The following is a 19,018-nucleotide window of genomic DNA, read 5'->3' on the forward strand; positions in this document are numbered from 1 at the left end:
AGCAGAAAGTGTTTAGGGATGGGGGTACTTCCTTTCTCGTCTGCAGGGGACTAGAAGGCGGACTAGGCTGGCTTCTGCTGGCGAGGGGCGGGCAAAAGATGATGGGGGAGGGGTGGCCTTTCTTCGCCTCCTCGGGCGGGGCTCCCTGACGCTCCACCCACTGTGCAGGCAGGGCTCGCGCGGGGGAAGGCAGCCACCTGGCCAGGTGTTCTTGCCGCTGGGGGCGGGGCGGGGCCGGGGAGGGGAAAAGGAGGGGAGAGCTAGGGGAGAGCTGGGGGAGAGGGGTACAGAGTGTGGGAAGCAGGGGGATTTGGCGGGGAGGGGCGAAGGGCACATAGTTGGGGGAGGAGGGGATGGAGAAGGGAGGGGAGAGGTGAGGGAGAGGGGACAGAGTGGGGACGGGATGTAGGGGGAGGGGCGAGGGGCACTTAGTGGGGGTAGGGGTGATGGGGGAGGGAAGGGGAGAGGTGAGGGAGTGGACAGAGTTGGGGGAGGAGCGGGATTAGGGAGAGGTGAGAGACAGGGACACAGAGTGGTGGAAGGAGAGGGATGTTGGGGGTGTGGGGGGTAGGGCCCGAGGACGGGGGCCGCGGTGGGGGAGGACCCGCGGGAGCGGAGTCGCGGACCGCGGCGGCGGGGACGCCTCACGCATTTTTTACCTACTTTGGTGCGATTCCCGCCGCCCTCCCCTGATTGGCCCAGCCTGGCTTGTCTTGCCCTCGCGTGAGGGGGAAAAAAATCTGCACATTTTTCCTCCTTCCCGAGGCGACCGTGGCCATGCAGAGTGCTCTGTGAGTCACCGTTAATTTCAGGTCTGGAAAAACAAGGAGGATTTATTTATCTTTGGGAACTGCCGGGGAAGGAGGCCGGCGGCGCGCAGGGGTGTGGCTGGGAAAGGCCGCGCTGTCCCGGGACGGTGGCGCCAGCCCCGCCGCTCAGTTCTCCGGGTTTTTAATTTGGAATTGTGTTTTTCTAACGGGAGGTTGCGTCGGAAACACGGTTTTCAGAGGGCCGAGATGAATCCCAGCGTTTTTACTGCGGGTGTTTTTGTGGGAAATAAAGGGAACAGAAAGAATTTTATAAATTAATTTAGGTTACCGAGAACATCATGGCCTCGACCAAAACTATTTTAATTCTCCAAATATGAGACTTTTGGACAAGATGGTCAGTATTTTTTTTCTGGCACTATATAAAATCTAGGTTGTATGTGGCTTTTGTTCTGCCCCAATCAACATAGAAACCCATTTCTCATTACCCTCGTTCTTTTTTAAAAAGACAGTAAGCAAGTTGTGCAGTTTTAAGCCTTTACCACCTGAGACATGATTTTTGGCGGGCTAGAGCAGTGGTTCTTAACTTTAGCATGCATCAGAATCACCTGGAAAAGTTGTTCAAAGCCAGATTTGTGTGCCCCATCCCCAAGGTTCCCTCACTACTTCTAAGGTGACGCTTGATAATGTGCATTTCTAACAACTCCTAGGTGATGCTGAAGATGCCAGTCCAAGGCCACACTCCTGAGCTGAGAAGGAACCCCCCTGTATCCTACTGCAGCTGAAACCCTCTGCTTTTCTGTTTGCATAGGACCCTGTGGCCTCTACACTTCTTAATATTCAGACTTCCTTTCTAGTCCAAAAGTGAATGGTGCTCATTTAAGGATACATGTCTGCCTGCCTGCTCCAGCCTCTCCTGCATTTCGTCCTCCACTCTGCCACCAGAATTATGTCCAAACATAAGACTGGTCTTGTCACATTCTTGCTTAAAATTTTCTGTGGCTTCTTCCATAACCCTCAGCGGGTCAGTGTGGCCTTTCTGCCTCTGGCCTCAGCCTACTTTTTCTGCCCTATCTCCCATATCTTCCTAAGTGCCCACTGCCCCTCCCAGACGAAACTTCTAATAACAGAACACCTCTTACTAGTTCTAACTACCTTGATCATGGGCCTGCTTATTTTTTCAGCCTGGAATGTTCCTATCACCCCTCACATCTGAAGACCTCTCTTACCACTTCCCAAGGATCAATAGTAGTTGCTTCTTTTTTTTTTAACTTCCTGCCCCCCACCCCTTGCAACTCCTTCACCCCCGTAGTTCCTTCTGTAATCCCAGAGTTCATCGCTTCTCAAATCTTTTTTTTGTTTTGAGACTGAGTTTCACTCTTGTTGCCCAGGCTGGAGTGTGATGGTGCGATCTATGCTCACTGCGACTTCCGCCTCTGGGGTTCAAGCGATTCTCCTGCCTCAGCCTCCTGAGTAGCTGGGATTACGGGCATTTGCCACCACACCCAGCTAATTTAGTATTTTTAGTAGAAATAGGGTTTCTCCGTATTAGTCAGGCTGGTCTGGAACTCTCGACCTCGGGTGATCCGGCCGCCTTGGCCTCCCAAAGTGCTGAGATTGCAGGCGTGAGACACTGAGCATGGCTACTTCTCAAATAAGATCCAAATCACCTGGGATCCTAGTTAAACTGCAGATTCCAGAGTTGAGAGGTGGAGTCTTAGATGACCCCAGGAAATGCAGATGCTATACTTTTGAGTTTGGAGGTTTTATGGTTTTTCCCTACAATTACTGTAGCTCTGTAATTGTTTATGTGCATTTGCCATTACTACCAGATTACGCTGGGAGTTCCTTGAGGTCATGGGATATTTAAGATGCATATGTGTGAACTTGGCATAGCCCCTGATACATAGTAGGTGTTTAATAAATGTTCAGTAAGTGAACAAGTATCTGAAGATGTTTTACAATTTATCAAGCTTCTGTATCAGTTTATCACAACTTAAGATGAGCCCCCATTTTTTTTAGGTCCCACTGAACTTCAGCCTCTGCATTTTCTAGATAGTGACATTCCTCCTCTCCACAAAGAGGGAAAGAATTTTCATACAATGCTATAGACTAATAAATATTTATGCCCTCCAGAAGTTGAAAGGTAATCCCCAATGTGAAGGTATTTGAAGTTGGGGCGTTTGGACCATGATTAGGCCATGAGGGCAGAGCCCCCTTTAATAGGATTAGTGCCCTTATAAAAGAGGTCCTAGGCTGGGTGCGGTGGCTCACGCCTGTAATCCCAGCACTTTGGGGGGCCAAGGCAGGTGGATCACGAGGTCAGGAGTTCAAAACCAGCTTGGCCCAGATGGTGAAACCCCGTCTCTACTAAAAGTACAAATATTAGCCAGGAGTGGTGGCGGGCACCTGTAATCCCAGCTACTCAGGAGGCTGAGGCAGGGAATTGCTTGAACCTGGGAGGCAGAGGTTGTAGTGAGCTGAGATTGCGTCACTGCACTACATCCTGGGCGACAGAGTGAGACTCCATCTCAAAAAAAAAAAAAAGAGGTCCTAGGCTGCTGCTTGCTGCTTCCACCATTGTGAGAACACAGCAAAAAGGTTTAATCTATAAACCAGGAAGTGGGCTCTCATCAGACACTGCTGGTGACTTGATCTTGGACTTCACAGCCTCCAGAACTATGAGAAGTAAATTGCTGTTGTTTGTAAGCCACCCAGTTTATGGTATTCTGCTATAGCAGTCCGAACAGACTAAGACACATAAGGTCTCTCCTTAAATATGAGATTGGTATATTTCATTTTTCATTTAGAAAACATTTTGCATACTTAATCTGTGAACATATAGGCACTTTCATTTAAAACCATTAATATATTAATGTAAGTGGCAGAGAAGAAGAAATGATACATTAACGAGGAGCCTGAAGAGAGATGTGTATTAATAGAGAGGCTGGGGAAAGCTCCTTTGCTGGGAGACATAACACTGTCAATATATAGCATAGAAAAAAACTTTAATTTCTCTCCTCCCTCTCCACAAATTCACCTATTTCCTATCTCCTATCCCTATTTATGTCAGTAGTCTTTTTTTTTTTTTTGAAATGGAGTCTTGCTGTGTCACCCAGGCTGGAGTGCAGTGGCAGGATATCAACTCACTGCCACCTCTGCCTCCTGAGTTCAAGCGATTCTCTTGCCTCAGCCTCCCGAGTAGCTGGGATTACAGGCACCCGCCAGCACGCCCAGCTAATTTTGTACTTTTAGTAGAGACGGGGTTTCACCATGTTGGCCAGTCTGGTCTCGAACTCCTAATCTCAGGTGATCCGCCTGCCTCGGCCTCCCATAGTGCTGGGATTACAGGCACCCGCCACCATGCCCGGCCATCAGTAGTCTTTTTTTAAAAATAACTTAATCCTCTAAGACACATGTGTAGTTTTATTGTAAAAGATTCAAACAATACAACAAAGGAAAAACCCCTTGAGCACCTTCTCTCCTTTCCCATAATCCCAGTCCTCTCCTCAGAGGTAACTACTGGATGTCAGTTTGGTATATGGACTAACAGAAATACACCTTGGGCATATGTTTTGTGTTTCGTTTTGTTTTTATTGGTGTTCTGTGTAATGGTTTTATGTTGGGTATGTAGCGTCTTGTAACTTGCTTTTCTGCGTTTAATGATTATCCTGGCGATCTTGCCATATCACTAAATCATTTCTTATAATTGCTGCAAGGTGTGACTGTTCATTCATTTAACTTTTCCCCTACTGATGGGCATTTAGGTTATTTCCAATCCTTTGCTTTCACAAACAATGCTTCAGTGAACAGCTTTGCGACTGCCTTCTTTGCATACATGAACTGGTAGACCTCTCAGAAAATTCCTCCCATAAAATTACTAAGTCAAAAGGAATGCATAAATTTTATTTTACTAATTACATACTGCCAGATAGCCTTCTAAAAAGGATATACCAATTTATAATCCATCCTACAGTAGTTGAGAATATCTGCTTACTCTCCACTGACAGTTTATTAAAAGTTTGAGGAATTTTAGAACAGGCAAAACTATAGTGAAAAAAATCAGAATAGTTGCTAAATAGGGTGGGAGTGGAGATTGACTGCAGAGGGGCCTGACAGAATTTTCAGAGGTGATCATTTTTTTTTTTTTAATTTGTTAGGGATTCAAGTTACATGGGTATATAGGAGGCAGAGGTTGCAGTGAGCCGAGATCACACCACTGCACTGCAGCCTGGGCAACAGAGTGAGACTCTATCTCAACAACAACAACAAAAAGTTACATGGGTATATACATTGGTCAAAACTTAAGATTTGTGCATTTTGCCGGGCACGGTGGCTCACACCTGGAATCCCAGCATTTTGGGAGGCCGAGATGGGCAGATCACCTAAGGTCAGGAGTTCGAGATCAGCCTGACTAACGTGGTGAAGCCCCGTCTCTACTAAAAATACAAAAATTAGCTGGGCGCGGTGGTGGGCGCCTGTAATCCCAGCTACTCAGGAGGCTGAGGCAGGAGAATCGCTTGAACCCAGGAGGCGGAGGTTGCAGTAAGCCTGGATCGCGCCACTGCACTCTAGGGTGACAGAGCAAGACTCCTTCTCAATAAAAAAAAAAAAAAAGGCCAGGCACGGTGGCTCACACCTGTAATCACACCTGTAGCCCGGCGTGGTGGGGGGCGCCTGTAGTGCCAGCTACTCAGAAGGCTGAAGCAGGAGAATGGCGTGAACCCAGGAAGCGGAGCTTGCAGTGTGTGGAGATCATGCCATTACACTCCAGCCTGGGCGACAGAGCGAGACTACGTCTCAAAAAAAAAAAAAAAAAGCAGCAGCAGCAGTAGTTCAAATGAATCAAAGAAGTGGTAGTTTAGTAAGGGTTGTGTTTGGTTATAAGTAACAAAGACTTACAAAATAGTGGCTTAAGGCTTTATTATATTTGTGTGTATGTGTACATGGTTTACTTCACACATAAAAGAAGTACAGAAGCAAACAATTCAGATTTGTTATATTGACTTGGTGGTGTTAAAACCCAATTTCTTTTTTTTTTTTTTTAGCCAGGGTCTCACTCTCACCCAGGCTGGAGTGCAGTTGTACAAACACGGCTCATTGCACAAACACGGCTCATTGCAGCCTTGACCTCCTGGGCTCAAGCAGTCCTCCAATCTTGAGTAGCTGGGACCACAAGCTCACACCACCACCACGCCCAGCTAATTTGTGTGTGTGTGTGTCTGTGTATGTAAAGACAGAGTCTTGCCACATTGCCCAGCCTGGTCTGGAACTCTTGGACTCAAATGATCCTCCTGCCTCCGCCTCCCAAAGCACTGGAATTATAGGCATGAGCCACCACACCTGGCCCCAATTTCTATACTGTTGCTTTGTTGTGCATAGATTGTCTTCCTAAGGTTACCTCATAGTCCAGGATGACTGCTAGAATACCAGCTATTACTTCCACATTTTAGGCAGTAAGAAGGAGGAAAAAAAGATAAAAAAGGGCATCCTTTTTTTTTTTTTTTTTTTTTTTTTTTTTTGAGGCAGAATCTCACTCTATCACCCAGGCTGGAGTGCAGTGGCACGATCACAGCTCACTTCAGCCTCAACCTCCCAGGCTCAAGCAGTCTTCCCACCTCAGCCTCTCAAGTAGCTAGGACCACAGGCACACACCACTGCACCCAGCTAATTTTTAAATATTTTGTGTATGGAAACAAGATCTCCCTATGTTGCCCAGCATAAGCATCCCCTTTTTTATAGAAAGATCCCAGAAACTGGCCGGTGGGGGGATGACTCACACCTATCATTCCAGCATTTTGGGAGGCTGAGGAGGGTGGATCACCTGAGGTCAGAAGTTCAAGACCAGCTTGTCCAACATGGTGAAACCCTGTCTCTAGTAAAAATACAAAAATGAGCCAGGCATGTGCCTGTAGTCCTAGCTACTCAGGAGGCTGAGGAAGGAGAATTGCTTGACCTGGAAGGCAACAAAACGAGACTCTGTCAGAAAGAGAGAGAGAGAGAGAGAGAGAGAGAGAGAGGGAGAGAGAGAGAGAGAGGGGAGAGAGAGAGAGAGAGAGAGAGAGAGAGAGAGAGAGAGAGAGAGAGAGAGAGAGAAGGGTTCCAGAGGAAGGGAAGGAAGGAAGGAAGGAAAGAAGGGAGGAAGGGAGGGAAGAGTTCCAGAGGAAGGAAGGGAGGGAGGGAGGGAGGGAAGGGTTCCAGACAAAGGAAGGAAGAAAGGGAGGGAGGGAGGGAGGGGTTCCAGACGAAGGAAGGAAGAAAGGGAGGGAGGGAGGGAGGGGTTCCAGAGTGAGGGAGGGAGGGAAGGGTTCCAGAGGAAGGAAGGAAGGGAGGGAGGGAGGGAGGGGGTTCCAGACGAAGGAAGAAAGGGAGGGAGGGAGGGAGGGGTTCCAGACGAAGGAAGGAAGAAAGGGAGGGAGGGAGGGAGGGGTTCCAGAGGAAGGAAGGGAGGGAGGGAGGGAGGGGTTCCAGAGTGAGGGAGGGAGGGAAGGGTTCCAGAGGAAGGAAGGGAGGGAGGGAGGGAGGGAGGGGGTTCCAGAGGGAGGGAGGGAGGGAAGGGTTCCAGAGGAAGGAAGAAAGGAAGGAAGGGAGGGAGGGAAGGAGGGAAAGAAGGAAGGAAGGGAGGGAGGAAAGGAGGGAAGGAAGGAAGGAACGGTTCCAGAGGAAGGAAGGAAAGGAAGGGTGGGAGGAAGGGAGGGTTCCAGAAACTTATACCATGGAAACTTTTATACCATATTTCTAGACCACATACCCTGTACTATATAGGATTTCTCCTTTTGTCTCATTGACCAGAACTTAGTCATATGGCTGCAAGGGAAGCTGGGAAACACGGTCTGTTGTCTAACTTGCAGTGTGCGCAGCTAAGACATTGTTGTTCCTTTACTAAGGAAGAAGGGGAAAATGGATATTGGGAGATAACCAGTAGTGACTGCCACAGGTAGATATTATCACTGGTCTCATCCCACAGATGGGGTAAGGTGAAGAGACTTTCCTTGGGAGCCCAGAGGAGTACAGGATCTGATCCCAAGCCCTTTACCATCAGGCCACATGACACAGCACCTGTGAGTGAGGCTGAACAAGAGAAATGAGGTATGTCTTGTTACTTGCTTAACACCACAGATGAGGTTAATTGGCAAAGTAAAACAAATAGAAGCTGTAGAAAATACATTCTGAACATTCCTTACTGCCCATAGCCTGGTGCTGATGGATCAGACAGCCCCAAGGGCCCTGGCATCTATTTTAGGAAAAGGCTAAATATATTTAAGTATATTCGTGGGAAGGATACAGTACCACATGGTAACATTATTGATTTCTCTATTAGTCTTTATGGCAGAGTGAAAGTCATATGCCACTATTTTATAACGTTAAAGATTGACCAATTATGTATGTTTTTCAGATAATAGCATGCTTCTTGAGTTAAACCATGAGAAAACAGAGTATGAAGTGGTACAGTTATCTCAACCAGTGGTTCTTAGTCCCTCTTGGGCCATATATATTCCCTTTGGGATTCTTTGTTTGTTTGTTTGAGACAGACTCTCACTCTGTTGCCCAGGCTGGAGTGCAGTGGCGCAATCTCGGCTCACTGCAACCTCCGCCTCCCGGGCTCAAGCAATTCTCCTGCCTCAGCCTCCCAAGCAGCTGGGATTACAGGCGTGCACCACCACACCTGGCTAAGTTTTTGTATTTTTTAGTAGAGATGCGGTTTCGCCATGCTGGCCAGGCTGGTCTCAAACTCCTGACCTCGTGACCGCCTACCTTGGCCTCCCAAAGTGCTGGGATTATAGGCATGAGCCACCGCTCCCGGCCTGGGATTCTTATAAATCCTCTGGGCGTGGTGGCTCATGCCTGTAATCCCAGCACTTTGGGAAACCAAGGTGGATAGATCACGAGGTCAGGAGTTTGAGACCAGTCTGGCCAACATAGTGAAACCCTGTCTCTACTAAAAATACAAAAAATTAGCCAGATGTGGTAGTGTGCACTTGTAATCCCAGCTACTTGGGAAGCTGAGGCAGGAGAATCGCGTGAACCCGGGAGGCGGAGGTTGCAGTGAGCCGAGATCGCACCATTACACTCCAGCCCGGGTGACAGCGAAAGACTCCATCTCAAAAAAAAAAAAAAAATACACACACACACAAAAAACAAAACAAAACAAAACAAAAAAACAAAAGTATAAACCCTCTCTCTGGAAAGACAGACGTTTGTTTCTACTCACGAAGTTTGGCCTATAATCTTAGGGAACTCATGAACTGCCCTGAAGCCCATCTAATATATTAAGTATTTCAGGAAAGCTTTTGGGAAATGTTCTAAAAAGCAAATCCAGCGCAAGGATAAATGAACAGTCCCATAGTTCCATAGTTCCTTATATACACATACACACATCAAGGTCACAGTGGGCATCACACCTCTCATCAACACGGAACCTTCCAGAACTTTATAATATAGAGCATTTTATAAAATACGAATGGTCTGAGCAATACATGCAGGACTGCAGCTTGTTTTTATTCATTCATTCAGCACTATATCCTGGGGATCTCTCCAAGTTGTCTTCCATTTGTCATAAGCATGATACATTCTTTTTTTTTTTTTTTTTTGGAGGCGGAGTCTCGCTCTGTTGCCCAGGCTAGAGTGCAGTGGTGCCATCTCGGTTCACTGCAACCTCTACCTCCCGGGTAGAAGCGATTCTCCTGCCTCAGCCTCTCAAGCAGCTGGGATTACAGGCACCTGCCACCATGCCCGGTTAATTTTTTTGTATTTTTAGTACAGACGGGGGGGTTTCACTGTGTTAGCCAGGATGGCTTCTATCTCCTCACCTCATGGTTTGCCTGCCTTGGCCTCCCAAAGTGCTGGGATTACAGGCGTGAGCCACTGCTCCAGCCTCCATGATACATTCTTTTTACACTTCTCATCTGGTTATTGTACTTCCGGAGAAAGAAAAATGAACCACAAAATATTCAGAAAGGGGCAAACAAGGAAATGGAGTATTTTTTTAAAGATAGATGAAATGAGTTCAGACTCTTCAGCATGTAGGATTGAGTGTAATCACAAGTCATAAAATCATGAAGGATAGGAATGAAAAGACTAGAAATTTCACTCTAAACCTTAACATGTAAAAACAAGAGAGCTTTTCTAAAAGCTCAGAATAAGTCACTTTAGAAACAATGAAAGGACTGGTTCACATGGTGGTTAAGAAAGGAAAGTGACAGTCAGAGGAGGAAAAAGCATGTCACAGACAGCAATGGGCTGGTCGTGGCAAGCTGTCTGGTTGGGACTCATTTTTCCCCAGCTCATCCCATTATTCGCTGCAGACTTCTGCCTCACCCAGTGCTACTGCAAGGCAGGAAAAACTCAGAACCAGCAAAGCGCCCACCTCAGAGGCTGCCAGGTAATGTCAGGGCAGTGCTGAAGCCCTGCTGGGATATGGAGGTGATACCAACACATGCAGGTGGGCATCTTGTTTATATTCACAATGGGAAGCCACTGTCAAATCTAATTGAACATTTTTTCATTTAGATTTGACGGATGTTTCCTGAAGTCCTACTGTGTGCCAGCTGTGGCCGTGTTAGCTACCAGGAAATGAAGATGAATAAGGAGATCACAAGTGAAAACAGAAATGCCAAGATAAACTTGGCCCAGGTTCCCTTGGGAATTCTCAGGATCCTACCTGGTGCAGCAGATCACACTGGGGAGATGTTACTGAATCTTTGATGAGTGGAGCATCCACAGAGGAAGGAAGTGAGTGTTTGTTAATGACATCATTCCTCACTTATGTTGGCGAGTATGAATATAGAAGAGATGGCTGGAGAGTTTATTCAAAGTTGGATATTTGGAGGAAGAGCATGCCTGATGTTCCTACCAAAAAAAATTAGATCCTATGGACCAAGATACATAATAAGATAGATGTAGATATGTAATGGGTTTCCTTTTTGTTTTTTTATTTTTTTGGGATCTGCTCTGGCTTACTTCCTAATTTTCCTGTCTTCTTGGGAGTAGGAGGAGGGATGTCAAATGATGGTTCAGCCAAAGAAACCCAGCTCTTCCTGATGAGGGAACTCTGAGTTGTATTCAAGGAAAACAAACACCAAAAACAGATAGCCAAAGGCCAATGGTCGTGATTTGAAATTTGAGTGCCTTTTACTGTAACTGTTTTGCTCCAGTATTTCCATTACCAGTCCTTCGGTGAGGTCTTCAACTCTAGATCAGAGTTCCCCAACATTTTTGGCATCAGGGACTGGTTTTGTGGAAGACAATTTTTCCACAGATGGGCGGCAGGGGGATGGTGAGGGCACGGTGGTTTCAGGATGAAACTGTTCCATGTCAGATTATCTAGCATTAGATTCTCACAAGGAGCGTGCAACCTAGATCCATTGCATGAGCAGTTCACAATAGGTTTCCCAGTCCTATGAGAATCTAATGCCACCGCTGATCTGACGGGAGGTAGAGCTCAGGTGGTCATGCTCACTTGCCGAATTCCTAACAGGCCATGGACGAATACTGGTTTACTGGTTCACCAATGCTGGTTCACCTGTAAACTCAAGATGTTGACTAATTTGACCTCTTTAGTTTAGAGCTCTAAAAGGTGATGCTTGAACTCCACAGAAGAGATACTGAGTGCCTGGCACAGTCTTAGCAATTTGTGAAGTATCCTGTTCTAGTAATATTAAGGCAGGCTCTTAAATTTTGATTTATAAACTCTAGGCCTTGGGCTCTAGACAAAACAGGGCTCTAGAGGGTTTTTTTTTTTATGGCAAAAGCAATAAATTGCTGTAGTTTTCTAGATTGTAGACTTAATGTGGTTCTCCCAACTATCCATGTCTGGGGAAAGGGAGCTGATTGACACAAAGGGAGCAAACAGCATTAGCTTCAACATCCTTACTTGTAAATGAGGCAAACACGTCACATCTTGCAATGGATCCTGCTTTTTTTTTTTTTTTTTCTTTTTCTTTACTTTTCTTTTTGGAAGTGGGAGTGGAGGTGAGTGGTCACTAAATTCAGGCCCAGTCATTAAGAGGTGGTGCCCTAGTAAAAATTTCCACGCTGGAGGTGGAAGGAATTGCTTGCTCATTTTTATTCTCTATCCTGTGGAAAGCCTTCCCTCCCACCCCTTGAGCCAGTGAGTCACTTCCTCTCTGCAAACCTCTAAAGCTTCCTTTCTTTCTCAGCCCAGACCTGGCCCTCTGGAGAGGGTTTTGGAGTCCTGGGTAGGCAGGGCACCTCAGGCAGCAGGCAGCACACCTTGGATGTGAGCTGAATGGTTTTTGAAATTTCAGAGAAGCAGCCTCCACGCAGGAGAAAGTATATAAGTGTTCTGAGAAATGTCAAGTGTTGGATTCTAGGTTCAGCATTTTTTCTTTTTACTTTAAACAACTCTAGGAAAGAAACACCCATAGACGGTACAGCAAGAGGGTTGCAGGTTTGTTTATGACTCATGGAAATTTCTAAAATGATAAATATTGGCTCAGCAGTAGTCTGACATAAGACACACTCAACTAGAGCACCATGGTTACAAGAAACAAGAAGTGCATATTCGGTAAATAAAGTGTGGCTCCACTTCCAAAAGCTTTCAGAGAAAAAAGAGCAGCGCGCAAGGCCTGGATTCTTGAGTTTCCCTTCTTGAATGGTCATTTGTTTTTCCCAAGGCCAGAAACTTCCCTGAGATGACTGCAGTGTCTTCCCAGCCAGGAAGCCATTTTAAATGGTTTGGGTGCTATACTTTATTCAGTCCAGAGTCTTTTTGACTAATGTAATGAAAAAAATTTACCCATCATAAAAATTAATGAGGTTGAAAAGATAAGTATTTTTCTCCTCAAAAAAAAAAAAAAAAAAAAAGGAGGGGCCGGGCGCGGTGGCTCAGGCCTGTAATCCCAGCACTTTGGGAGGCCGAGACGGGCGGATCACGAGGTCAGGAGATCGAGACCATCCTGGCTAATACGGTGAAACCCTGTCTCTACTTAAAAATACAAAAAACTAGCCGGGCGGCGAGGCGGGCGCCTGTAGTCCCAGCTACTCGGGAGGATGAGGCAGGAGAATGGCGTAAACCCGGGAGGCGGAGCTTGCAGTGAGCTGAGATCCGGCCACTGCACTCCAGCCTGGGTGGCAGAGCAAGACTCCGTCTCAAACGAAAAAAAAAAAAAAAAGGAAAATAAATATTTTTCTTGCTGAGTAAAACTCCCCCATCTTTGTGTGTATAAGATGCTAGGCATCTTGGAGAGATGTAAGGAATCTGGAATATCAACTTTTCAGATGAAATTTAGATAATTTGAGCCACAAATAATGGCTGCGGTCCTCCTGAGTCGAGTTTTTATTTCTTATGAAACAAACTCAGCATTACTTTAACTTCTCATCAGCTGACTTTAGTTTCTAAAGAAAATATAATAGACTAAAATTCATACCTAATGAAAAGGCCATTGTATCCACTTACTGACAGCTGGGAGTTAGCAACTCGGATCTGCCTTTCAGCTGGGTTTTCCTGCATAACAGGTTTATTAACAGAGCAGCGTGACTCACAAGCAGTGTTCTTTAGAATCACCCCCCTCCCCCAACACATACACTGGAACCACGATAAACACTTGGTAAGGAGGATCTATCACAAAATAAACTGAGGAAAGACTCAGGCTACAATTCTGTGCTTCAAATAAAACAGCAAAAGAGACTTTTACGCACATGAAGGTCCCAGGCAAGAGACCTGGAAGAAGGCACCAAATCTGAAAAGGTGATTCAGTAAGTCTGCTGGGTCAACCCTCCTGCAACCACTCATGGACATATAGACTTCCCTTGAGCCAGGAGGGCCCAGGACTGAGTTACTAGAATACGTTGTAGGGGACATAGAGGGGCAGAGAAAGCTAAAGCCATTCTGTAAGCTTCTGCAGAGAAGACCCCTTGAGGTAGGGGAGAGATGAGGTGCCCCGCATGGTCTGCAACCCAGTGCAGGTGGGAAAGGATATGCAATGAGGTGCTGCATCCAAAGGCCCTTTGACCCAGCTGCTGGGAAACGTATCTCAAATTTCTCCAAAGAGAAACTGCGAGGGCCAGATTATTCAGAGAGATTGATGTGGAACCTGGTATCAATGCTGCAGAAACAGACTTCTCCTTTGCACGGCCTGGCCCTCTGTATTTGCCCTCCATTTGCTTTTCCACTCATCTTATATTAATCAGCATTGCAACAGGAGGGAGCTCTCCCCCCAGCGAGGCAGTGGCAGGAGTGTCTCTGCAGGTAGCCAAGGTGATGCTGGCAGCCAGGGAGGCAGCAGTTGGGATAGCTCTGGCAAGAACACCTCGCTGGCTGCCAGGGAGAGAGCCTGGGCCCTGGGCCAGGACACGGATGGGCCTGGATCATTCTGCTGGTTGAGCCAAACACCATTAAAAATAATTTCAGAATGGAAACCACGTTGGTGCATTTTTTCTGGCTACTAAAAAATACAGATTTATCAGGGGAGAAAATGCTGAAAATATCTAAGAAAGAAAATAAATGTTCCCTATTAATTTTCCTGCCACATATTTATATAATAATAAAGAGGTCATTTAAAAATTACGTAAATTATCTTGCAATGTCTTCTTATTAAAAAAAAAAACTCTGTGTAGAAAAATATCACCTTCACTCCCCTGCAATTCTTTCCCTCCTCACCAAATTTAAGCTCTACTATTGGTTTAAAATGTACAGAACAAAGTCTGTCCTTCCAGGTTTTGCTTGTTTACACACACATGGTAGATAGATAGACCAATAGATATTAATAGATAGTTTTGTGTTCTTGTGAGTTTTTTTTTAAATTTTTTCTTTCTGGAGACAGGCTGTCACTCTGTCACCCAAGCTGGAGTGCAGTGGTGTGTGCACTGCATCCTCAAACTCCTAGGTTCAAGAGATTCTCCCACCTCAGCCTTCCAAGTAGCTGGGACTGTAGGCACACACTGCCATGCCCAGCTAACTTTCGCATTTTTTTTGTAGAGTCTTGCTGTGTTGCCCAGGCTAGTCTCAAACTCCTGGGTTCAAGCAGTCCTCCCGCCTCGGCCTCCCGAAGTGCTGGGATTACAGGCATGAACCTCTGCACCCAGCTGATTATTGCATTTTAAATTTTGCTTAAGAAAGCCTTTCTACCACCAAGATTTCATTTGGGATTAGTTTTACATATTGTGAGATACTTAACTTTACTTTTTCTCAAAAAGTATCCATTTTCCCCAAAACTTTTTGTCTAACTAGCCTATCCTTTCCCATGGGTATAAAATGTCATTTTTGCCATCTGTTCCATTCTCATGTAGAAAGGACCAACATGGGTCTATTGCTTGCTCTATTCTTTCCACTGATTTCTTCATTCTTATACAAATATCACCTTTTTCATTAATCTGGCTTTATTGTATATTTTAAATATTTGATGGGCCCTTGTTCTTCTTGTAAAAATTGTCCTTAGTTATCCTTATACATGTTCTCTTTCATATGAATTTTGCAATCTTCTTGTGAAGTTCTATTTAAAAATCTTGGTGGTATTTGATTGGTATTGCACTGTTTTTAATCATCAATTTGTGGGAATCCATTATCTTTACAATATTGATTCTTTTCACCTGTGAACATGACCTGGTTCTGTAATTATTGTTGTTTTGTTTGTTTATTTTATTTTACTTTATTTTTGAGACAGAGTTCTGTCTCATCTGTTGCCCAGGCTGGAGTGCAGTGGCACCATCTCAGCTCACTGCAACCTCTGCCTCCTGGGTTCAAGCGATTCTCATGCCTCAGCCTCCCAAGTAGCTGGGATTACTGGGGTGGGCCACCATGCCTGGCTAATTTTTCTATTTTTAGTAGAGACAGGGCTTCACAATGTTGGTCAGGCTGGTTTCCAACTCCTGACCTCAGGTGATTTGCCCGCCTTGGCCTCCTACAGTGCTGCGATTATAGGCATGAACCACCATGACTGGCCATGTTTTTGTTAATTGTTTAGGCATTCCTTTGTGACTCTCAGTAAAACTTTGTACTGTGTTTTGTTTTTGTTTTTGTTTTTTTTAGACAGTATCTCACTCTGTCACCCAGGCTGGAGCACAACAGCATGAACACAGTTCACTGCAGCCTCGAGTGATCCTCCTGCCACAGCCTGTCATGTAGCTGGGACTACAGGCATGCACCACCATGCCTGGCTAATTTGTTTTATTTTTTGTAGAGACAGGGTCTCACTTTATTGTTGCCCAGGCTGGTTCCGAACTCCTGGGCTAATGTGATTCTCCCACCTCAGCCTCCCAAAAGTGCTGGGATTACAGGCATGAGCCACTGCACCTGGTCTGCTTTTCTTCATGTAGAGTCTATGCATAGCTTAATTGGATTATTTCAAGGTATTTTGTGATTTTAATTACTTGTATTTTATAATTCATTGTTGTTGTTGTTTTTTGCTTTCTTAGCGAGTAGCTGGGACTACAAGCGCCCGCCACCTCGCCCAGCTAGTTTTTTGTATTTTTTAGTAGAGACGGGGTTTCACCGGGTTGGCCAGGATGGTCTCGATCTCCTGACCTTGTGATCCGCCCGTCTCGGCCTCCCAAAGTGCTGAGATTACAGGCTTGAGCCACCGCGCCCGGCCAATTCATTGTTGTTTATTAAAGATAAACATTTGATTTTTATTAGTCTTACAACCAGTCATCTTACTGAGCCCTCATTAATTCTAATACTTATCCACTTAATTTTCTTAGACGTTTTGAGAATGAGATATATAGAGTTCTATTTCTTTGTTTCTAATTTTTATAACTAATTTCTAATTCTTGTCATTGCATGGGTTAGGTTTGGAAGCCTAATGCTGACTGGTGGTGATCCTTATCTTGTTCCTGACTTTAGTGGAAAAGCTTCTAATATGCCATCATCTCTTCTGCTCTTTCTGTTAGGCTTCTGGCAGATATCCTTTAATATGTCAAATAAATTTCTTGTCTTATTTTTGTAAGAGTTTTCATCAGTGGTGGGTATTTAGTTTCCTTAACTAGGCGTTCCCCTCCTTTAACTTGTTAATGCAGTAAATTATATCAATGGATTTGCTAATGCCAAACCATCGTGGCCTTCTATGATACGTTCTCCTTGGGCTTGAGGTGTGTTCTCTGGAACTACTGCTACATATGGTTTATTAGTCATTTACTTAGGATCTTTACATTTATTTTCACAAAGAAGATAGGCCTATGTTTTATTTTGGTTTTGTGTTTGTGATATCCTGGGCCAGTTTTCACCCTAAAATAAAGAATAAATTGGGACTATTTCCTTCTTTGCCTTTTCTCTGAACAAGTTATATAAGGCAAGACTTACCTGTACCTTAAAGCTTTGATAGTATTGGCCTGAGAAACCAGCCAGTCTTTAGACCTGATCTTAAACATAAATCTAACAAAGTCAGCCTTAAACCAATTTTTGTATTTTCTTTTGTTCTTCTCAAGTTTTCTATTTCTCCAGTCAATTTTGGCACTTTGTCTTTTGTTTCTAGAAAATCATGCATTTTATGTAGATTTTAAATTTGGGGGACATAATAGTGAACATAATCGTTTCTATTCCCTAATTATCTTTGTGCCAAAGATAATTACAGTGTCACTTCTCTTGTGTTTACTCAGACTTGCCATCAGAAATATATATATATATATTTGTATTTTTAGTGGAGACGGGGTTTCACCGTGTTAGCCAGGATGGTCTCGATCTCCTGACCTTGTGATCTGCCCGCCTCGGCCTCCCAAAGTACTGGGATTACAGGTGTGAGTCACTGTGCCCGGCCCGTGTATATATATATATTTTTTAACAGGCCTTTTCAAAGATCCCTATTCTAACTGATATAAGATGAGCTCCCCACTAATACATCTGAGAGGCCTTGATGATCACCTTATCTAAAGTAGTTTGCCACCCCACTTGCCCCCACTGTCTATCCTCTTTCTGTTCTGTATGATTTTTAAAGCACTTAGTAACTGACACATTGTATATTTGTTTAGCTGTTTATTGTCTCTTTACCCCAATAGAATATCTGCTCCATAAGTGTAGGTACTTTGTTTTCTTCGTCACTGAATTGCCAATGAATTTTTTTTTTTTTTTTTTTTTTTTTTTTTTTTTTTTTTTTTTTTTTTTTTTTTGAGATGGAGTCTTGCTCTGCCGCCCAGGCTGGAGTGCTGTGGCCGGATCTCAGCTCACTGCAAGCTCCGCCTCCCGGGTTCACGCCATTCTCCTGTCTCAGCCTCCCGAGTAGCTGGGACTACAGGCGCCCGCCTCGTCGCCGGCTAGTTTTTTTGTATTTTTTAGTAGAGACGGGGTTTCAGCGTATTAGCCAGGATGGTCTCGATCTCCTGACCTCGTGATCCGCCCGTCTCGGCCTCCCAAAGTGCTGGGATTACAGGCTTGAGCCACCGCGCCCGGCCGCCAATGAATTTTTTGAATATCACTTGGCACATAGATGATAAACACTAAATATTTGTTAAAGTTGTTGATTGAAGTAATTGTTCTTTCATTGAGGATTTTTGTTTTTGGTTTTTTGTCTACCCTGTGAATTTTATTCCATAGATTTTAGTTGTTCTTGTTGAATTTGGCATTTCATCCTCATGGTGTCTTCCCCACCACTTTCCTGAATCTGCTTTTACCCACATGACCAAGGAACCTCACATTGCTAAATCCAATGGCCAATTTTTAGTCCTCATCTCATACCACGTAGTCAGTCATATCTTCTCTTCACTTTGAAACACTTTACTTACTTGACTTCCAGAATCTCACACACTCTTCCTGATTTTCCACCTACCTATCTGGTCTTTTTCAGGCTCCTTTGCTGGTTCCTCCTCACCTCCTGACTGCTGCTCTCCAGAGTCCCCATGCATACTAAGTGCTTAGACTTCTTCTCTTTACTCTCTACACTAATTCCCTTAAGTTTCTGATTCAGTTTCATGACTTTAAATATCTTCTCTCTGCTGTTGGTTCCCAAATTTATGTCTATCCTTGACCTCTCTCCGGATTTCTGACTTGTAGATGCAACTGTCTGTTGTTCAACACTTGCCCTTGGATGTTTCGTAGACATCTCAGCTTCTCATAATCAAAACAGAAATCTTGATATTTTCCCCCAAATCTGCTTCACCTCCAGTCTTCCCCATCTTGTAAATGTCAGTTTCATCCTTCTAGCTTCAGATTTATCCTTGTCTTTTCTCTTTCATATCCCACATCAGTAAATTCTGTCGGTTCTACCCTCACAATATATCCAGAATTCTATCACCCCTCATTACCTCCATTGCCATCACCCTCGTCTAACTCACCATCACCTCTAAACTGGATTATTGCAGTG

General features: G+C 44.8%; 1 long non-coding RNA gene across 1 annotated transcript; it reads left to right on the plus strand.

Annotated features, from left to right (window-relative positions):
• The first annotated feature begins 777 nt into the window (after nucleotides 1-777).
• LOC115892781 lies at nucleotides 778-10,712 on the plus strand. The gene is made up of 3 exons (XR_004052690.1): nucleotides 778-812; nucleotides 7,735-7,856; nucleotides 10,278-10,712. It is a non-coding gene; the product is annotated as an uncharacterized LOC115892781 (long non-coding RNA).
• Nucleotides 10,713-19,018: the final 8,306 nt, after the last annotated feature.

The sequence above is a fragment of the Rhinopithecus roxellana genome, chromosome 13, assembly GCF_007565055.1.
Source record: "Rhinopithecus roxellana isolate Shanxi Qingling chromosome 13, ASM756505v1, whole genome shotgun sequence".
Classification (NCBI taxonomy): Eukaryota; Metazoa; Chordata; class Mammalia; order Primates; family Cercopithecidae; genus Rhinopithecus; species Rhinopithecus roxellana.